The following is a 22,540-nucleotide window of genomic DNA, read 5'->3' on the forward strand; positions in this document are numbered from 1 at the left end:
GGAAAAATTCTTGTAATAAGGATAGTGTTTTAATAACCTATGCCATATCTTTTATAAGTCCCTTGCTAACACTCCTTAGTTTAGCAGTTTTTATTCATTAGAATGGAAAATAAAAAACTCTCTTTCTAACTGTTGGCTCTTATCTAGCCTTCTCAAGCTCTGTCCTGGCAAAATGCCAAACAATTCCAAAAGCATTTAAGACTAAAGGTTATAAAGGCACTGTAGTGATTTTTATGGAGATAAGAGTGAATGTTATTAAAATTTTGTGTATTGTTTGGTGGCTATAATTAATACTGGGCAGTAGTTAGTCTCAGTAATGGCAATATTCAAGGAATGCGGGTTTATTTATAATAATTGACATTAATATCTTGTGAGATCTCTGGGTTAAAAAGCAACCAACACCATATTCATTGTTCCAACTGTATTAAAGGAATGGATTTTCCTTTCAGCTATGTCAGATGTGACTTTTATATATTCGCTTTGTAAATATTTTGTGTTTTGGTATCACAGGTTACCATTTTACTGTATGTTTCTGTACTACTTGCCCGACAGACTTGTCCTGGGTGATTTAAAGGCAGGAATACTCAAAGGTTATGAAGCTGGGTAAGACACCAGATTAAGAGCAGACTTTTGTTTAGTTTCCAAAACCGGATAGTTCTCTCTTATGACTTGTTTTTGGAGGGTGTACAGTCATACAGTTCATACATAATCCAAAGTATTTCTGCGCTTCTCTTTTGTAAAAGAGACTCACTGTGACTTTCACCCCTTTGTGTAGAGATGGAAGCAACAATTTCTAGTTCTGTAAGATTGTTTACTAGATTCTGATAAAAATCCCATCCTGTGACCTCTTCCTTCAGGGTGTTCAGTAGCCTAGGCTGGGCTTGAGCCCTTCCACCCCTGCTGTTTTCAGGTTGGAAGGCACTGGTGTGGGGGAGAGCACATCAAGGCAGTTACTCTGCCAGAAATTCCAGAATAGATTTCTGTCCTTTTCAATGGTATTTTTAAATTTCAGGTATTTATTTCAGAGTTGTTTGTGGTTGTGCAAGGATGTGTGTATGTCGATGTGCAACACAGTGAACAGTTACTTTATTTGGCAAACAAATTTTAAAACTTGCAGCTTAATTTTCTTTCTGTGATTAACTAATTTGATTTTCTTTGGCCCTTGGCCCTGTCAAGGATTAAGTGGGGAGACTTTTGAACTACTGATTTTTGATCACTATGAAAAATATGCCTAGAACATAACCATTTCAGTTGGCATTAACTATAAACAAATTTCCAGTGGTATTTGAACGTGTGACCATGAAATATTTCTGCTGGCATTTCCTTACTAGTTAGCAGCTGTTAACACAGTCTGCAAACATCTATTAAGTTAAGGAAGACATTTTTTAATATAGATTAATAGAAATGAGCTAGAAGATGATAGGCAAAAAACCTCTAGGATACAACTGCCTTTTGTTCTTAATTCAAAGAGTGCATAAACAGACCAAATTTCAGTATGAATGTTCAGCTGGAGTCCATAACTTACATTGAACGTAGCTTAACACATTTAATTTCAGACATAACTAACACTAATCAGATAGGGATTTTTGAAAACAATTTATTCCATTTCAATGGAATTTCCATTTTACTAGCTGTAATCTCAAATATGTAAATGGTAGCCAAAGCTGGATGTGATGTTTCAGTTAAGATTTTTTTTGCCCGTTATTTCTTCTAGCATCTTCTTGCCAAATCTTCTGGAGTGCTTGTAATTTCCTCCATACAGAGCCCAACAGGCTCATCAGCAGCAGAAGGTAAACATAATAGATGTGAGGAATTTCTGGAGATTTATGAGGTTTAGCTTTCTGAAACATACACTGTGTCTGGCAATCCTAGGATGTGGCCACATGTGGACTCTGCGAATTGAAGATGTTTTAAATGGGGCATCATTTAGCCCCCTGTTAGAAACAAAATTTAGGAACAAAAGAAGCATTCTGCAATAGTGCTTAATGCAGTATCATTTCTGCCCTGCAACAGTGTGTTTTAGTTCAGAAAAATAATCATCAGGGAGGTTAAGCTTTTGTTAAAATGTCGATGAAATTTGACAAACAGATTAATATCCCTGTTATTTAATAAATTAAACTTACTACCTACAGTCTCTTTACAGTGAAAGATCAGAGATCATTATACATCAGCCTAGGAACATGAAGCTACTCTGTACTAAGGGGATTGGCATTATTGGGATTTAGTATCAAAAGCTTCAGAGCAAAACACATAAAAGTACAAGCCTCATAACTGTACCATTATTGTAAACATTAATTTATTAAATTCTGCCATCTGTTTATGAAAATGTAATTGAAAAATTGCACTCCTACATTAGTTTATTGAGCTGATAAAAGAAGATTCATTAGTAAAGACAGAAATATGCCATCCTAATGATTACAATAATATCACTGCATGTTAAAGTGTTCTTTTAACCTTTTTCAGTGGGCTTTACTGATATTAATTAATCAGCATGGATGCTGTCAACATCTCAAGCACTAGAATGATAGTTTGTTTCCATTCCAGGCATGTCTCTGCATCTTTCTTTTATACATTTAGCTAGAATAGTCTAGAAGAGCATTAGCAGAACAGTAGAGAGAGGCCTCTTCTTCCTGCCCATTGTTTACCTGTAGTGTTGCCTGATGGAAGAGCTCGTGTCCATAAGCCTAGGTTTGACATGGCGTGTTTCATCCCTGTTCTCAAGGACTTGAATAAATGAAAGATGGGATCATTTGGAGGTAAATATTGTCAAGAACATCACTTTAACCCTCATCATCTTCCATGGTACACTAAAACAGTGGGGAAAGGTAGCCATCAGTGAGAAGGATGGTTAAACAAAAGCTTCTATGAGTTCTGAGACGACTGACACTTGAAATGTTGTTCTTTTTTGAGTTTAAAATCTTAAAAACTTTGGCTGCCTCATGCTTTTATTTTTGCCAGGTAATAATACTCTGGGATACTTCCAACTGTAGCAACCTAATTAATAAGATTGAAATGATAAACATTTACATATCAGTTTTTGGCCAGTGGATGCTAGTTACAAATTTTTTGTGTATTGATTTTATAGAATTTCTCCCCTTTCACTGAGAGTACAGTGAATCTGGGAGAATGAACATTTTTATCTCCCACCATTCATATGCATGCTTATAAAATGCATGGCACCTTAAAAACATTGCCAGTATTTTTTTGAGCTTCATGTGGAAGATAATATATTTCAAAGACAAGAGCATAAAATAGCTAGATATCATTGGAAAACAACATTTAATTATTAATGAAACCAAGACATTGGCTTTGAATGAGAAGCGACTGCTCATTTACTGGAGATTTTACAGCAAAGGTAAATAATGAAATCTCTTTCCTAAGCTAACCTACATAGTGGTTCTGACTTAAAAGTTTTTTAACATGGAAAATACAAATAAACATTTTAACTCCCCTGCAAAATAGGAAAATAGTCTTGTGTTCGTGCAGGTTTTGTGTGCATTTGTCACAAGCAGCTATTGTGGAAGTGGGATTACTGCCTGACAATTTCATCATGTCTGTGAAAGTAATGTTTAGGAGGTGAAGTAATACAATGATACTAATCCAGCTTTTTATAATCAGCCTCCTATGTATATAATATTTATGTTATTGTCTGTGCAGGGTTTTCTTTTCCTAGAAGCATTCCTTATCTGCTAGAATTCTTGTTTGACAAATGAGATTGGATTACCAAGTCACAGCTGTATATGCTGGTTGATGTATTGCTGTAGGATTGATAATTCAGAAAAGCAATGTAGTATTTGGGGGTTAATTTTCTTTTCTTAGACACAAGAATCTAATGCTGTTTGCTAGATATTTTCTTCATTTTTGTTATCTAAATTTTACCAGGTTTAGACTAGTTATTGACTCAGTTAATGTAAAAAATGTTGATATGCTGTCAATATTAATGTAGATGTCAGACCAACACTAGTCCCTAATGTATGTAAGAGCAAGTATTTTTTACCTTGATACAGAAAGGCAGTCATGTGTGAGATTTAATATACATCCTAATCTATCTTGTCATTGCACTAGCCATGGGTGATGTGCTAATGTATGGGCAACCATTTTCTTTCTCTCTTCACACAATGGAATAGATACACATGAATGACAGCCAAGTCTCCACTCTGTAATTATTTGGAGGGCAGTTAGAACATACAGAAGGAATACAGCAATACAGTAGTTTTAGTTACAGACTTAAAGTCTGTGGCCTGTTTTGTTGATTTTTTTTTGGTTTTTTTTTTAGTTTTCCAGGGAACAATATGATCACTTATAATTGGGAAAAAAAAAACACGCATACCTCAAAAAAAAAGAAATCCCAAAAAACAAACCAAAACCCAAAAAAACCAAAAACTCCCCTACCCAACCCCAAGAAATGGCTAAACCTAAGTAAGCTTCATAACACGTAGGGTTTGGAATATCAGTTCCGAGTCCTTACACTCACAGACAAATATTTTTTCATATTTGAATGCATTCTTTGTGCTGACATCATCATTTTGATTCACTTTTCTTGGAAAAATATATGTTTTATAGTACAGAAGATTTGTCATCAAGTATTTCTAAAAAGTGAATAATCAAATGAACTCTTTAATTAAATGTCTCTTTTACATTCATTTTACTTTTCCCTTTCTCCGTTGCTTTTTCAAATTGTGAACAATTGTGGAAATATGGGATTGTGAATATAAGTTGACACAATGTATGATAAGCAAGCAAAAATTAATGTCCATAGTATGTCTCATCTTTGTGCACGCTGGCAAAACCAAAAACCTGAATATTGCTTTTTATATAAAAGACATTTTGATGAGATTGCAGTTTCCTAAAAAGCGAGTCCAAAATTACATATTTCTTAACGCAGTTTGAGTCAACAAATCTTTGAGTTCTCATATTAATTTATAATATAGCTTCCTTTTGTTCCTCTTTTCAAACTGTAAGAAACTGTCTTTACGCATTCAATCTGTCTTTGTGTGAGAGAAAATGAAAATGAGGCACACTGTCCAGATCATAAAGATAAGCAACCGCCTGCAATTTCAGCATTATTTTTGCTATATATTTTAGGAGGGAGGGTACATTTTCTCCTCTGTGGTTACATGCTATTATTTGTGGACTAAAACTATTGCTTTCCTGGTATCTTGCAGCGTTCCATTCAGAATTAAAATCACTATGCACATCTTCACTGCCTCTAAATTGAGACTGTTATAATTTCAACAACGGAAACTGAGTGAAAAATTCTGCTCACAGTGCTTTATATGGAAATATTCCATTTAGGGAAAAAAAGAAAAAAAGAGAATCCCAAAACATTCTATTTTTAGAATATATGTTATAATCCCCATAGTACTTTAGTTTTCCTATGAATAGTCTTCTTCTTTGAGAGTAGTAATATAAGTCTAAATTGTTACCTTATGTTTTCATAGGATAGGTTTGTGACCACTGACAGTTATAATTTACAATGATTATGGACGTTAACATACTCAACTGTCACTATTATTTTTATTTCAAATAGACTTTCAGTGGACTAACGCTATGAGGAGTAGATTTTTTTATCATCAGGGAGTACTACAAACTTCCTATCAGTCTGTAGCTAAAGTGATGCACCAACACTTGCAGCCGATAGGAAGTATTAATTTGTGCCTTTGAGACAGTCTTGTGTAGACTTGTAGATTGGGTCACAATAGGTTCTTCTGCCTGTCTCTGATCTATCCAGCTACCTGCTACATGACATGGGATCTGAATATTTGTTGAAGGGGCTAAAAGCAGAAAGGGATGGTTTCAGATGCTTTAATATGCAAATAATTTCTGCTTGCTAAAGAGTTTATAATGGCTTCCATGTCACTGCTCATCCAGCTAAACATTATGTACATTTCAGTGTTTCTAAGTTTCTGAATTAGAAGTATAAACTTTGATGAGACACAAGTGATGTTGAAGTGGTGTGACAGGCAGTAGATGTGTTCTCACAAACTTACTGCTTTTGCAAGGTCAACATTTTCAGAATATCTATTCAACTTAATGATCAATCTTCCACCTTTTATAACTCAACTCACAAAATCTATTGCCAGTTATAATTTATGTCAGGGTTTAAATCTGAATTTCTTACCTGCAAATGCTACCATCTCCTCTTGTAGATTAGTAGAGTTGCTGGTAGTATGTCATGTAGGTACTATGAAGATCTTGAATTAAAAATCTACAATAAATTATTGGAAAGCCTATGAATGTTGATTTGAAATTGAGCATAAATGCTAGGTTTTTCAGAAGGAATAGGAAATCAGTTCTTTTCTTGAATATAAGGTACGTATCTCTGTTTTAATTTTTTCTCTACTAAGTGTTCAAAAACACTCATGTAGAACACAAGACCATGCAAACCAGTTAATTTAGTATCTTTGCAACCTGTCATGTTAATATGTAAATACATGTGCATATGTATTTAGACAAATCTAAAAACATGCATTATTTACATGCTGTAAGAGATTTTTTTCTGAGCCATTACAGTCTATTATGTAAATATGTTTAAGGGGCATAATATTTTTTTTTAATTTCTGATTTTTGACTTAAAAGGTCATAATGGCTAGGATCCCTTACACAATGTCTCATAATTTATTTCAGTCTGTATTATGGATGTTTCTATGATGTTAATATGAATTTGCATATAAAATATGCTTCAAGAAGTTACTGTACACATAAAGATTAATAATTCATGGATTTTAAATGGAAGAGAGAACATCAAAACTGATTAGTTTACATAAGGGTAAGATTCATCCTTTCTGTGGAAGACTAGCACAAAACCTAGGCATCATGTAAGCCTTCAGAATGCATCTTAAAAGGATTTTAAGTGGTGCATAGGCTTTGCTGTGGCAATTGGTGAAGTAGTGAATTTGATCTGGAAGAGAATAATGCATTTCTAAATGCTTCCCACTTCTAGAAGTGAATTTGTAGCTCTTCTAGGAGCACTCAACTTCCAGCAGTCCTCAAAATTTTCCTTTCTTGTTTGCAAAAGAAGTGAAATTGAGTTTTAGGTGAAAAACATACAGTGCTTTTCTCTGTGAAGAATCCCATCTGTTTTGGGTCACATCTGCAGTCGTGGAACAACACAGTAGAGAGATGGCCGACCTACTTCAGAGGATATGGATACATCTGCTATGGGACAATTATTTAACCCAAATTTATATTCCAACTCATGCATATTTAGATACCAGCTCATATTCCGTAATTAAATACTGAATTTAGCCATTTGGTGGATTCTGAGGTGCCCTCAAGATCATTATTATTCATGGAAACTGTGTGTTCATCTGGTTACTGAGATGAGATTAAATGTTTGGGTATGTTGACTTTCAGTCAACAGATATTACTAAACACAGGCAGATATTTAAAAAAATGGGCTTGTATTTTTCTTTACCAGCTAATGCTTGTGGTTACGGGACAGTGCTGGCACTGCTAGATGGTTTTGTAATAGGAACCTGACAGCCGCCAGTAGCAGAGGCTGAGGGAATGAACAGAGGAAGAGGTCAAGCATATAGTCATGCTTCCCTGGCATAGCATCCCAGCTTCTGGCAAGTTTTCCAGACATCTAGTTTTCAGCAGACCAGGCTTAAGCTGTGAGCATGGGAGAACAAAGAATACCTACAGAGTTTAATAATGGAGAATGTCTCAGGAGGGATGGTAGGAAAAGGGAAAGTGTGACTTGGGCTCCAAAAGCTGCTGGGAATGAGGATGTCAGAGGAAAAATAGACATGTCTAGATAATTGTGAAATAGCAGAAATGTGGTTATTCTGGATCTGTGTTGGGTGCTTGTTGTTTTAAAATATTTTATCTAATGCTTTGTTTCTAAGCAATATGTTTTGAAGCAGAACAGCTGTTTGTGGGGTATGTCCAGGCTCAGATTGTAAAAAGAGCTGCAGGGCCTAACTTGAAACAGGCCTGTGGAACAATACTAGTTTATAGAATAGAAAATATACAAAACACATTGCAGCCTCAGAGTAGGAGCTGCATGTGGAGAGGTAGAGGTACAGGGGCCTGTAAGATCCAAGAAATTCTTCCCAAGTCCACATAAATCCCAGGAAACTCAAGAGTCCATTCCTAAAATTCCTTACAGATAAATGCTTACATCCTTATGGCCAAAGTCTTCTCCACGGGAGTTACCCCTGCTCATTAGGAAGGGGGAATTGTCTGCACTCTGAAAAAGAGGACAGAAGTGGAGTTCAGTGAACCAGAGTGATAACTGCTTATGGGCAGCGTCACACCTGGGGCAGCGTCAAGGCCAGGGTCAACTTGTAGCTACCTAATCTAGGTTGAGTGCCACAGAAGTGTCCACATGGAGTGGACACTATGCAGTGTTCCTCTAGGACAAATTGTTCTGGCAAGAGAAGAGGATTTGATTTCAATGGATATCTTCTAAACATAATAAAAACTAAAACTTATCTGAACTACCCTAAACCTGGGTCAAGTACCACTGGTCAAAACTAATAATTTCATTAGAATCTATTGGCTAGGCAAAATTAAGAGTCACATTAAAGCTAGTTGACTTGTTTTGGGTGGGTTTTTTGGTTGGTTGCATTTTTGCTGGGTTTTGTTGCTGTTCTTGTTCCAGCAACCTGTTGAGCAAGTTAAATTCTAATGGGCTTTGCGGAGAAAGGTTGTGATGGGAACAGAAATGCTTCTCCGAGATAGGCTGTAGCAGGCCCTCGTCAACAAGAAATATAAAGCAGTATCCTGATTTCATGTCATGCAGTCTTTAAATGCATCACTGAACTGAGGTCTGGGCTGTGTAAGAACAATCCATGCAGAAGAAACTGTTTCTTAAACTCTCTCTCTGTCAGATGACACATGACACACTGAAACAAACTGAATTCCCTTAATTTCTCCCTATTCTTTATCTTTTCCCCCTTCTATATTAGGCAGACCCTTGGGCTTGTATGTTTGTCCTTCTTGCTTCATACATATAAAGATAGATTTATATAGATAAATGTCACCTTTGATATTTGTAATGGCAACGCTACAATATTATTAAGCATTATTTTTTTCAAATTAGTTTAGAAGAGAATAATATTGAGCAGTTGTACAAAAATAATTCAAATAAATCCTTTGGAACATATGGAGAGGAACTGCTTACAGTTGTAAAGCAAAAATACTAAATAATATACAGCTTTTGGGGACAGAAATTACATTATCTATGCTCTGTGTGATAATAATTACTTCACATTCATATTCTGAATGTTTGCTAGTATATTTTACAGGAATCCAATACAGTGCTTGCTTGAAAACCTATTTTTTAGTTATTATGGATCTCATTCCTTTTGACTTTCCAGGGAAATACCAGATGTTACAATTCCCTGTGGTGGGCTAATTATTTGCTAAATTTTTATTATTTTAAAATACATCAAAGATATGGTTCAACTATGTGAGCCTTGAAAAAAATTGTGGATTTTTTTGTTTTTTGTTTTTACATTTTGAACATAGTTTTAAAACATTCCAGAACAATTCTCTTTCTAGTTTGATTAAAAGAAGCCTGGACTGAGACCTCACTACTCAACTTCTAGCCTGGAGCAAATTTCCTTAAAAAGCCTGGGAGAAGGGGGTTGGAAGGGATGAAGGAAAATGAAGGAAAGAGGCAGGGAAGCCTCAACAGTGGAAATGCTGACCGAACCTTAACTATAGCATCGTGAATGGCAATGCTATAATGCAATGCTAACAAGGACTCCTGAGATAAATACATCAATTAAAGGCTTGCAGGTGTGTCACTAGGGGTGGATAAAAAGAGAGAATGGGAAAGGATTTGTGCCAGCAGACCTTATGGTTTTGCTGTAATTAGTAATCTGTGCAGGTGTCTATTATGACTAACTGACAATAAATCTTGGTTTCTGTTTTGAATATTGCTTTTGTTTCCCAAGTTCCATGCCTGAAGGGGAGAAAGAAAATGACTAGAAGATTAATTACTGCAATGGTTACTCCCAACAAGATAAAATGGAAAGTAGTAATCTACTGAATGAGATTAAATATTGTTGTTATTATTATTTTCATATTTTATTTTGATAACAGAAAAATGAAGGTAGTATAGGCTATGTAGGGGTATGTATGTACTGGTTTTTGCATAATGATAGAAAAATAAGTCTACTTTGTCAACAGATTTTCTTCAAGCTAAGTGCATAAGGCAAATCTTTTCTCTTCTTCAAAAAAATAATGGAAGGGTATTCAAACCTTCTACATTTGTGCAGTAACCTCTAATTCTAAGCACAGTGATGAACTGTAAGTAAATTTTACCATAGAGCCATGTTTTCCTTAGCCTCTCCATCTGCTCATTTTTGACACCCCTGTCATTAACTGTCATTTTCCTTTAAATATACAGTGAAGCTGAAAGGCCAGCTCTACATCACATCATTTCAGATTAGGGGCAGTTCCTTTGAGCTGAGCACTGTTTAGGTGTCAGAAAGAAGTCTCTGACCTCTCTCGTACCACACTGCCGCAGGGCCTTAATTAGTACTGACTCCAGCCATTACTGCAGAGAGGACAAAGGCGACCACATCATTTTTCTACTTAGGAAGTTGGCGTCTGACCTAATAACTTGTCCAGGCTCGCAGGACAGTGTAATGGCCACACAATGGCAGTGGGGATTATTTGTCAGGTTCTTTGCTCCTCTGAATGTAGGAAAATCAGGGAAGTTAGCTGTTATATCCTTCAGTCCTGCATGAGCTGTTTTAGGCCTTCACTCTGTTGATTTGTCATGGAGAAAATGACAGACAGCAAAGGAGTCAGATATTCAGAAGAATAAAGAGTGTGATAACGAAGTGTAGAGTGGTTCTTGCCCTGACTAGAAGTATCTGATTATTTAAAATATCACTCATCTTTCAAGATCTGTTCTGTTGCTATTGACTTTAGTAGAACTTTATCACTTAATTTTATTAAGAATAAACTCAAGTCTAGAGTCAAATGAGCTCCTTTTTTCTCTCTCCTTCTCTCCCCTTCTACATCCCATCCCCCATCTCCTAGCAGAAATTCACTATCACATGAGAAACATTTTACAGTGCTTTTGGCACAGCATTTTTGATCTATTTCACTAGAAATTGTACTTATTGCATCAGATGTCAGCATTATATAGTTCCACAGAATCTCCTTAATTTTCCTACTTGTTTAGTAACATTCTACTGAGAAAGCTTCATGCCAGAATACAACCACTTCTTAATCTAGAACTCTCTCTCTCTCTCATTTTATTTTATTTTTCTTTTTTAAATTATTCAAAGCAATTGGAATTGCTGTAAAAGTTGCACGGTCTCACATCACATTCCTTTATTATCAGCCAGTGTCACATGCTGCAGCACAGAAGCATGTTTTATGCTACTGCAGCAGAAATTGCTTTCACTGTAAGTACATTTCAGAGAGTTGGCAAGATGATCTAAAACTTGCAGCAAGCTAAGACTCTGCTGATGATCAGTTTGTCAAGGTATAGGTATCATGAATACGTAGTATTTTTGAAAGCTATTTAACCATAAACAATGTGTCTATTAGTTTAAGGCTTGAGATTTGTCCTTTTTCTGTAGACAAGAAGTAATTCTTCTGGCTTGTCTTAAACCTCCCTCAAAGCAAAAAGAATGAAAAGGAAAAATTTGGTTCTAATTGTGATACGCTTTTACACGCATCTTGGTCTTAGTAATTTCAGTTCTAGTTAGGATTATTTTTACTGCAGTGACTTTGAGCCAGATCAGAGTCTCAGAAATACCATAAAGTTACTGCATCACCAATGAAATCTCTTCTGAAGCGATCACACAAAGGTAATTACAGTATTATCAAAGCTGCAAAATGTTGCATTAGTATTTCTAGGGCTCAAACAGCATTTAAAGCAATAGTGTGCATTTAAGTTCTTCAACAGGGCCCAAATTGCACAAAATTTTCAAGAGAGTAGACAAGTATCTATAGAGCTATAACACGGGCTAAGATTGTTGGGGCCAGACGCTTCAGTCTATGACAATGTGATCGAGTGTTATTTCATTTAGTCTGTGAGCTGAAATAATAGCCTATAAAGTGTTTCAGAGTAGTCCTTTGACTACATATCATATCTTGCAATTTCCTTATTCTCTTTTAGATTACCCTCATACATTGATTTTTTTCTGAGCAGCAGGAAGGTGAACTTTACCTTTCTGGGCATAAATAACTCCAGATTCAGAAATGTTCATTTCACCAGAAAGATAGAGTACAAAAAAGATCTATATGAAGGAAGGGGTGCTTCACTTTCTGTGGATCTGTATGTCTACAGAAGTTTATTCTCCAGAAATAGGAAGGGCATCCACTGGCAGCTATTTCAGCAATTTAGCTGATGCTTTTTGCCCTCCATTTGCTGAAGAACAATATCTGGTCTGTGATTCTATTCATAAGTTAGATTAAAATTTTAAAGGGCCACTGCCTAGTAACTTCTGCTTCTAAGGATTGACAGTTTTATTATGAAAACCACATTAAAATGAGAATTGCTTGCCATCATTTTCCCATTGCAGTGGAGCTTTCAAGAAGGGCAGGTGGAGAGGAACCTCAATGTAGCCTAAAGGCTACCTGGATGCAGGAGTCCCTTCCACCTGCCACAGAGCCAGTCCTGGGGGCATTGCAGGCAGCTACGTTCAGCAGTCATGGATGAATGGCAAAAAGGGAGATCTCATCTTCCCCTCTGTCATTTGTCTAATCAAGATTAAACACATTTTCAGATTATTGGCCACTTCACTGCCTCTCCCCGCTGGTAGTGAGGCAAATGAGTTGCTCTAGCAAGAGGGGTATGGAACTGCCTGGGCTGTGGATAGAGAGTAAGAAAATAGGGAATGTAGTGAGTTTGTATGAGTTTCTCTCTCACCAGAGACTTCCTTTCTTTTGTGCCCTATGAGGAAGGCTAGAAGTTCTTCTAAGCAGGTTGATTTACCTGTGTCTAGGACCTGGATTCAGGGGATTGGAAGGTCTCTAGTGTGTACCATGGGGAAAAGACCTAAATAATCAAGATCATGTTTATGTATTTGCTTTTATGAGGCTGTTACTTACTGTGCATACACAGTAAGGACCATACACGTGCAGAAGAATATACATGGTCATTAGTAAGTGAAGTCTTAACTGAGCTTATGATAGCTGCTTTTAAAATATTTTTTTTATGTTACTAGTAAATAATAGGCATTTTCTAACTTCCAACAGTTGATTTTTTTTAAAAAAAGGTTGTTTGAGGGAAAAAAGTCCAGAAAGGAAGAACAATCAGAGACAAGGACTACTTTTAGAGAACATGAAAGCCTAGACACAAACTAAGAAAAGTCCAAGACATAAAAGTTGAGTTTGACATGGTATTTTTCTGTTTTTCACTTGTGCTTCTATACACCTTCCCTTTTCTTTTTTCCTTGGTTTTTGTTTTTTTTGGTGGGTTTTGGTTTTTGGTTTTTGTCTTTTTGTTTTGGTTTGGTTTGGTTTTTTTTTCTCCTTCTTCAGCAGCAAGATAAAGAGAGAGTGTCAAGCTTAGAATATTCTGGCTTTTGTTGCTTTGAGTCATAACTTTACTGTTGCTAAGACCTACCTTTTTTGGCCTATGAATAATAATTTTTATGTCGTGATGGTGTAGCTAAAAGAATCAGATAGTTTTAAAGCATATTCAACCATCCTTTTTACTTACTTTTAATCAACTTGTTCTTCCAAACAAGGTATGGAATTGATAGCTGTTATTGATTGCTTGTAGCATTACCTAATCTTCACTAAATGTAGGAAGCTTTTCAGATTTAGAAAGGTGGCAGAAATTGTCTAGTAATGATGCTGCTGGGAATTGAAGCTCAATACCGTGGTCAGTATAAAAGTGATATAGCTGTAAGAGGTATGTTATTATAGGCCCATTGTTTTTTATTAAATGCTCAAGCTGGTGTAATTTACAGACATTTTGAAGTTGCTTATGTTTTTATCAGCTGTTTCAGTATTTCATTTGTTTGAATTTACACCAAGAAAAACTTTTATTGATAATAATGTGCTGAAAGTTTGGAAAAACTAGAGAATGTAAGGAATCCAGTACTGCGATAATGTGAAAAAAAGGATGTCATTTATCCTTTCAATACAAAAGGGGAAATATAAGAAATCATTACTAAAACAGGTATAAATGTAACCTTCACTGTACTTCAGTAATTATCCTAGTCCACGGTATGGCGTTGGTATCATGATTTCCTTTATTTCCTCTTTGTTTTCATTTTTATCTGGGTACTTCACTGGTGAGTAATAGCTAAAGGGAACCCATTTATGCAAGGCGAGCATTCAGTTTGCAAGTGAATTTGCTTGTAGCTATTGCCACATTTGAACCTCACTAATGTATGTAAATTAAAAACTCTGGTATTTGGATCGCTCCTGTTTGAAATAAAAACAGAATCTGATCATTACAATCTGCAAGCCAGGTATTATCACTGGACTAGTGAGCCGCTGATGATAAATTGTACTGAATAGCTTGTGGATAGAATATTTTATCTCAGTTCTCTATCACACAGCACTGCATAAAATAAGAATGATTCATCAAGCATGAGAGCTGGTGGTTTATGAAATTCATTGCTCACGGCAAGTGTATTTTTTAAAATTCAAAAGACAAAGCAACTCACAAGGGTTATTTAGTAATCAGTGTGAATTACTTCTAGGTATAAGCCTTAGTGGAAAAAATTAAAAATACATTTGCTGTACAGGAAGCATTATTGCTGTAGGTGCTATAATTTAACTGCTTCTCATCTATACTTTTGTTTTACTGTGTGTGTGTGTGTGTGTGTGTGTGTGCGCAGGCGTGTGACCATTTTGGATTCCAATCCTCCTCCCCTTTATTTTTAAAAGTGAAACTGCATAATCAGTTGTAACAGGATTATTACATCGAACAAGTCTATTCTATGCTCTCAGCAGAAACATCTTCAGGGGCTTGTACACCTTAGGCTGCAGAGGATATTTTGTTTATTCAAAAAGACATGTAAAAGGAGAAGAGCAATATAAAGTCATCTTTTTTTCCTTCAGATTTACAGTAAGAATGTTTCATTTCTTCTTGTGTATTGATGTCCCAAGGCAATGTTCCAAATGAAAAGATAATAACTTATGAAGAAGTGTCAAAAACTAATTAAGTTTTGTAACTTGTTTTTCCTTCACATAAAGTATATTTTTCATCACACTGTCCAGTCACATGCTGGGATTTCTGCTAACATCATCACATGCCAGTCACACCAAATCTCAGTGGCTCTTCTCCTCCTGTCATTATTTTCAGCATCAATTAATTTTCTTGTGACCTCGCCTTTAGAAAATGTAGCAGGGAATTATCAGTGCATGCTTTGTACAGTCTATTTGGAAGGCATTAGGCCACTGTGTGTATTTGAAAATGGAGTAGGCCAAACATTATATTTTCTCACCTGCAGGGTTGCCTAGTAACCTGAATTAAGGATTTTCACCAAGCCTTCAAGACAAATAGAAAAACTGTAAAGCAGGTTGACCCAGGTGGGAGACTCAGACCCACTCACTTACATTAGCATTTTGAGTGGGGAAATGTAAAACACAGCTCCTCATTAACATTATTGTGGAAATAGTTTTTGTAATTAAAGCAGCCTATTTTCTTGGCAAGTGAGAAGCAAGTGATGCATTGTATTTCAATGTTGCTAAATTTGTGTTGTGAAGTACACTTTGTTTTACTTTTTGACATATTATTTGCTTGTGGACTGTCAAAACTGAGCACTCGATGAAGGGAATGAGGAAATGTCTTTAAAACATGTAAATATCTCTTTGGTGGCATTCTCACTAAAAGCATACACACTTGCCTGTGTTGAGTAGCAGTTCACGTAGATATGTTCAGCTTTCATTTAATCACTTCAAGGAACTAAATTCCTTGTTTAATGTATTGCCATTGAAAAGAAAGATTAGTGTACTTTAGAGGTGGGGGTCATTCTTTGTAACGCTATTACAGCTTTGTCCTTGACATGCAAGATTCCTCCAGAAAAGGAAGAGAAGGGGGGGGAGCTGGAAATTCTGCCTCAAAGGTACAAAGCAAAGAAGTAGCACAATTAGAATGTCGGCACATAGTGACAGTCCTCTGCAAATGATGGTGTCAGGCCACTGAGGGGCCGAGGGTGGCAGGAGTGACATTCACCCTAGCAAGATGGAAATAAATGCCCTGTTTGATAAAAGAAAACAGACAATTTATGTATACCCTGAAGAGTTAACAGCTAGTGAGCCATTCCTATGGGTCAAGTGCTGCATTTGCATTTTGATGGGATGTTATCAAGTAATTAATGCACCAGTCAGGATTTATTACCTCAGGAGTGAACTGAAAGGTTCATTACAAAATCGGTTTCACTTGAAGATAGGCATTTCCTCAGAGTTAGCTTTTGACATGTTGTTCCTAGCTCTCTCTGCCTGTGGCAGCAATGGTAGAAGGCCAGTGAGGTGAAATTCATTGCTTAATAAGGGCATTCACTTTGGGTATTCTTGTGATAATAAATGTATACATCAAGGCCGCACTGCCTTGTCAGTTTAATTGCTTCTTGTGCTCCTTAACAAGCCAATCTTAATCAGTCTGGACCATGTTATGAATAATTTAGGGATCAGCAGACTTCACGCTTAATAAGATATACTAGATTATAAAACTTAAGTGCACTGTTTATAGAAAGCACAGAAAACACTTTAAGTTTTTATTAGCAGCAAGGAAAAAAACCAAAACAAACCCAAACCTAGTAGTGAGGTTTTCTAACACTTGCATTTTGTGAGCAACAGCTGTGTGTCCCCATGCCGAAACCCCCACCACTTCTGTCAAAGGGCCACAGTTTGGCCTCTCTGTCCCCCTAAGCCTCTGCCAGACATAATGGGAAATTTGAGCAGGCCGTGAGATTAAAGCCCAGAATCTCTGGCCAACCAGCAATTGTCATTTTAGAAAACATTCTTTTATCTTTTTAAATGCAAAGGCAAAGCAAATCTTATTTTAAAACATTTTCTGATGGACAAAAATTACCATTTTGTAGGTTGACTGCCTACATGGATTTTAATGCAACTATTTAGATTTGAGATTGGGTTGCCAAACCCATATCAACAATAGGATTTTTAAATGTTTTTCCTTTGTTAAATGATAAAGGTGAAATATAGGATCGACTGTAAATCACTCATACATAAAATGTGAATTATTAAAGTAAAATACTTTTTATTTATTATGCTGATATAGAAATACATTAAAAAGTAACAGAAATAGTCTTCAATCTCTGAGAGTGTATTATGATTCATCCATCTGATAAGTGTTGTTTGATTAAAAAGGAACATTTAACCTTTTTGTTTTAAAAGAATTCTTTGTCCTCCATTTTACCTCAACATTTGCAGGCTATAAGTTGTCCACAGAGTAATGCATCATTCAGTTTATGACATCTAATAAAGGCCTACTGCAAGCATTAGAACCAGGTGCTTCAACAATTTTCCAGCCTGCTTGTAGCTGCTTCTGTTTGTTCTCTTGTAACCTAGATAGGAAAGAAAGAAAGAAAGAAAGAAAAAAAAAACCCTAACAAAAACCTGCAACATTTTTCATTATTTTCTTTTTTATTCCTTTCTGTTTAAGCCTTGACACATGCTGACAGCACTACAGTATCATTTGATGCCCGTGTAAACAATAGCTGCATGTATTTCTGAACACAGAGCCTATTTATTAGTATAAATAGAGCTGTAATTAAAGGCTATGCTTTCAGTCGTTAGATAATGTATTAAAATAATGTTATTGTTCAAATACATTTATGAATCAGGAAGATAGGTACCAGTAAATGAAAAACAACTTCAAACCTATTTCCCAACCTATAGCTGGACTATCATACTCCTTTGTTCTTGTGCAGGTTAATAGAGATTGAGGAGATGGGCAGAGGAAAAGCAGTGCAATTTTCTGCTATTTAAGCTTGGCGAAATGGCACTCTTCAGGAAGCAGCAAAAAGTATGAAAGCGTAATAGGCATTTTAAAAGTAGAAGTCCATATAGCTGCTTGAGGGATCCTCAGATTTAGGCATGCATAGAATCACGAATGAGATAATCAGCATTGTGAAATTGAAACCTGTCTGCTGCCTGCTGCTGTTCTTCCCTCTTTCAGTGGAGTGATTTGTAACACTCATCTTCTTCAGGCAAGGCAGCCTTCAAGATTATCCAGAACTGTCAATAGTAATTGCCAAAGTATTTTATTACCTACAGAAAATCAAAGGAATTTTATAACCAACAGTTATCAAGTTTCAATACACGGTATAAAGAGAGCAATTTTAGTTGGAATACAATCGTGTTTGGCTTGCTTTTATGTTCTTGAGACAATTCCTGTGCAACCAACTACAACATTCACTGTATTTAAGCTGGAGGCAAGAATATGCATGTGTACTTGTAGTTTAAAAAAATTACATAATGCTTACAAGCTTCTGCAAGGAAGTGGTTTTTAATTGCCATGCAAACTATGCCTTAACTAATTACTTCTAAAAAGAATGAGGTTTCTGTAAAACTTGAGATGACATTTTGAAATTCTGACAGTAGATATAAGTTTAACTGGGGCATTGTCTGTCATGAGATAAATAAAATGCCTGAAATTAGCAAAATATGACACTGATTATAAAGTCTGAAAACATTAATGTTGCAGATCTTATTATAGCCTCTGAATATTACTGCTATGTGAACCACAGTTGTGATTGTCAGCCATTCAGTTAACACAATTCTGTTTTGCTACAGGGTCACCCATGATTCAAAGCCTTTCAGATGCTTGGCTTCTCACTCAGGCTATGGATGAGTGAGGACTGCATCTTCTGTTCAACAGTGCTTTTCTGAGCCAGGCATTTCACTTTCCTTCCCCGACACCAGGGAAAAGGAAAGTGTGACTGTCTAAATGTTTGGTGGGAGAAAATTTAGTTTCTAATTTTGACAATGTATTTCCCCTCTAATTCATAATGTCAAGACTTCAATGAGATGGCTGTCTCTGTGGGTTCATTTAAAAACAAATACACAAATTCACATGTGAAAAATAAATTGGCATGGGGAAATGCCTCCCTTTAAGTTCCAAACCAGATAGGTTCACTTGTATTTTGAGTCATATGCATAGGATTTTATTCACAGCACCAAAAAGCAGGTGTCATTTCTATTGAGGGGCTGCACTGAAAGAGAAATAAGCCATGAACAAATTTTATACTACTATAGCCATGAAGCCGTGATTACAGCATAACAGAGAGCTCTCCTTTCAACTGTGAACCTCCTTGCTCTTTCTCCGTGAGCTTTTGTTTTTAAAAAAAGACCTGTTAATTGAATTATTAATTGTTGTTGAAAGGGTAAAGTACTTTACCAAGAACCTCCTTTCATGGCACTGCAATATATGAAAAATTTAACAAAATGGTAATTAGGGGAGAGGTTATTTATATACTATTAAAATGCTGATGTAATTATCAGAGAGTTATTCAATTACACCGGATAATAGACATTTTTAATGTAAGGAAGATGGCTAGCCTGCTGTAATTTTGCTAATATGAGTAACCTACCCTGGGTCCTGTATTTTTTTCACTCTTATAATTTTTACTGGTGTCTTTATATTTATATTACAGTGTATGAAACATGCATTGCTACATTATTCCATCTAGTATTTCTGTATGGATTACAAAAGTGTACTATATACATCAACTAAAATTCTGCAGATATTTAAGAACACCAGAAGGAATGTTACTAATTTGTCCCTTTTGAAGAGAACTTCATTACCTCACCTGCACAACCTGAAAGGAGAAACATTTAGGGCTAACACAGAGTTAACACAACAATCACATTTCTTGTTTACTTAGAGCTGTGGATTTGAACTGAATAATGGCAGGAGAAGCTGATTATATTTTTGAGGGCCTGGAACTGTGTATTTGAACTAGATGTGTGCAAAACTTGTTCCCTTTAGTCCCTGGTTGTTAGTAGAATATTTTCCCATTGATAAATTGGGAATTGTCAAGAGTTATTGCCACTGTAACATACCTATTGAAAGAATTGGGGTTTTTTGTTTGATTCATTTTAGTTTACACTTTGCCACTGTGGTTAGATTAGAAGTATTTTAGAAGTCTCATTAGTTTGTTTATTAAAAGGAAGGAATCTAAATAGTACAGAGGAAGCATATACTCTCTTATTCCAGATACTGAATAGCTCCAGAAATGACTAGTGATCGTTTTTCTAATCAGATGTATGATCATGGAGACTGTCATGATGTAATGGTGATATGGACATGTGGCTATAATGCCATTTTCTCAGAAGAGGAATGAATTGTCTCTGATTCTAAGCTGATTGAAGTATTGGCATTCAAAGAATCAGAGCACAGGAACAAAAGAATCTGTCTTTGCAAAGCTGTACTACAGCTCATATTAACCTAAAACGTGTGGCAATAAAATTGAGTCTTATATAAATGTTCTTTTTTCTTCAAAAAAATACAGAATACAAGTTGTTGGAACTTTTAAAACAGAGGGAAATGCATAACAGGATATTTGTAGGTCATAGTTCAGATACAGTTTTCTGTTAGGACACAGAATCTGAAAATGCTTCAGTTAAAATCAGCTTAGCAGTAGCACAACTCTATTAAATTTAGCAGAGCTAGTCTTAATTTTCACTAGTTTGTATGAGAAAACCATAATTATCACTCATTACTGTGGAGAAACAAATTGCACTTCTTTCTAAAGTATCTGTTTGTTTAAACCCTGTATGGTTGCATTTAACATTGGATTAGGTAGGGTAAGAGTTTACTGAGAAATTGCACAGCTGTATTTGTGCAGAGCTATACCTGATTCCCACCTCCTGTAGTGTGAGCAGTGGTAAGTGAACTGTTTCTGTGTTGTTCACTCACTCTGTCAGATCGAAATTCAGCTCAATAGCATTAAACTAGCTCCCATTTGAAAGATTTGTCTTACAAAACCCTGAAAACTGCACTGAACATGCATACATTGATTTTGTTGCTAGAATCTCCTGAGCTTTGATAAAAAGGAGACTCCACATGCAGGTGAAAGAGGGTTTACCTCTTCAATATTAAAAAGAGAAGATTAAGGATTTTTGTTCAGCTAAGGCTGAACTAATCAGTGGCATATGAAGGCAAGAGACCTGGCTTCATGCCTGTAGTATGGTAATGTTATTTTTAGTTGAACAACAAGTTCAAATTTCTTCAGTAGCTGTCTCTGAGTAACTGTCTACCATTATTCCCATTTGCACAGGTAATAGAATATCCAGGGGTGCAGCAGTAAAGTTTTTTATTTTAGCCACAGAGAGGGAGGTTTGTCATGTTCATTGCAGGAAATTTGCTCAAATTTTGTCCTGGAAAACATGCAACTGTGATAGCAATTCACTGAACAACATCTGTGTGATAGTATTCTAAATGATGAGCAGTTTGGCATTCATGGAGGAAATAAGGCATTTTTTTGTATTCAGAAATTTACTTTCCTTCCATTAAGTTCTATTAAAACATTAGAAAATGAAGATGAATGATTTTCACAAGCTTTCACATTTCATTCTAAAGAAAAAGGTTCATTTGAGCTTCCAAGTTGAAGAACCTTCCTTTTTTGTCCGTGCTACAGACACATTCTGCACAGTACTTGTGGTTATCATAGCAAATACAACTATGTGAATTTTAGTGGAAGAAGAGTAAGGTAGCTTTAATTTGCACATGTCATCACTGAGAATGTCACCACAACGTAATGCACAACATCCTGGGGAAAACAATAGTTGTTCACCTTCTACTGTCTGATCCAGCTTTCTCTTGTGTTCACCTGTGGAAAGTCAGATAGCAAAAATGTTGCTTGAAATTGTGGCACAGGAAAGGCTTTGCAAGATATGGAGGGAGAAGGCAGTAATTGTTTGAATGAACTAGCTATGCTGTAAGATATCACAGCATGTTACAAATACATCTAAACTTAAGTCTTATCAGCCATGCTTTTGATCTGTAGTAAGCAACAAACAGCAACAAAACCAAAATGAATGCTACAGAGACAGATAAAACTAGATAAGATGTTTTCAGAAATTAGATAACATTTATTTTTCATCATTTATAAGAATCACTTTTGCCTTTTAGGCATATGGCAGTTGCATTCTTGCGCAGCGTGGTTTTTCTTCATCAGATGTGCTGCCCCTGCCATCCTTAAACTGAGGTCACACTCCACAAGCACATGGAAGTCCAAATAAAAGAGAGTAGCTTCTTAAACATATCTCATAGTTTTAAAACTAACGATGACTTATCTGAAAAACTAATTGTAAATGATGACTTAGCATGAGACTGGAGAATTATTTGTCTAACTCAGTGAAATTGGGAATAATCTTCAAATCCTGCTGTAAAAATAATGTGCAAATACTGCTTAGTAAATTTGAGTTAAAACTCAAATGTTTTTAATGACCACATATATTCTTAAAAGTATTTAGTGCTTTTATTGACAGAGAAATATTTATTTTACTACAGCATTTCCAGTTTGCTTGACTTACAAGACTCAATAGCACATCTATAGCAATTCCAAATTCAGGAACTTAAAAGCAGTAATGATGAATTTAGGCCAGTTGCAATTTAAAGGAAGGTTGCTGACAT

General features: G+C 35.8%; 1 protein-coding gene across 4 annotated transcripts in view; it reads left to right on the plus strand.

The window, feature by feature from the left end:
* Positions 1 to 22,540, plus strand: part of ZFHX4 (zinc finger homeobox 4) — a 150,064-nt gene that overhangs the window by 77,897 nt on the left and 49,627 nt on the right. The gene's annotated exons all lie outside the window — the stretch shown is intronic.

The sequence above is a fragment of the Agelaius tricolor genome, unplaced genomic scaffold, assembly GCF_023055355.1.
Source record: "Agelaius tricolor isolate 1412-34295 unplaced genomic scaffold, bAgeTri1.0.p SCAF_2, whole genome shotgun sequence".
Lineage (NCBI taxonomy): Eukaryota > Metazoa > Chordata > Aves > Passeriformes > Icteridae > Agelaius > Agelaius tricolor.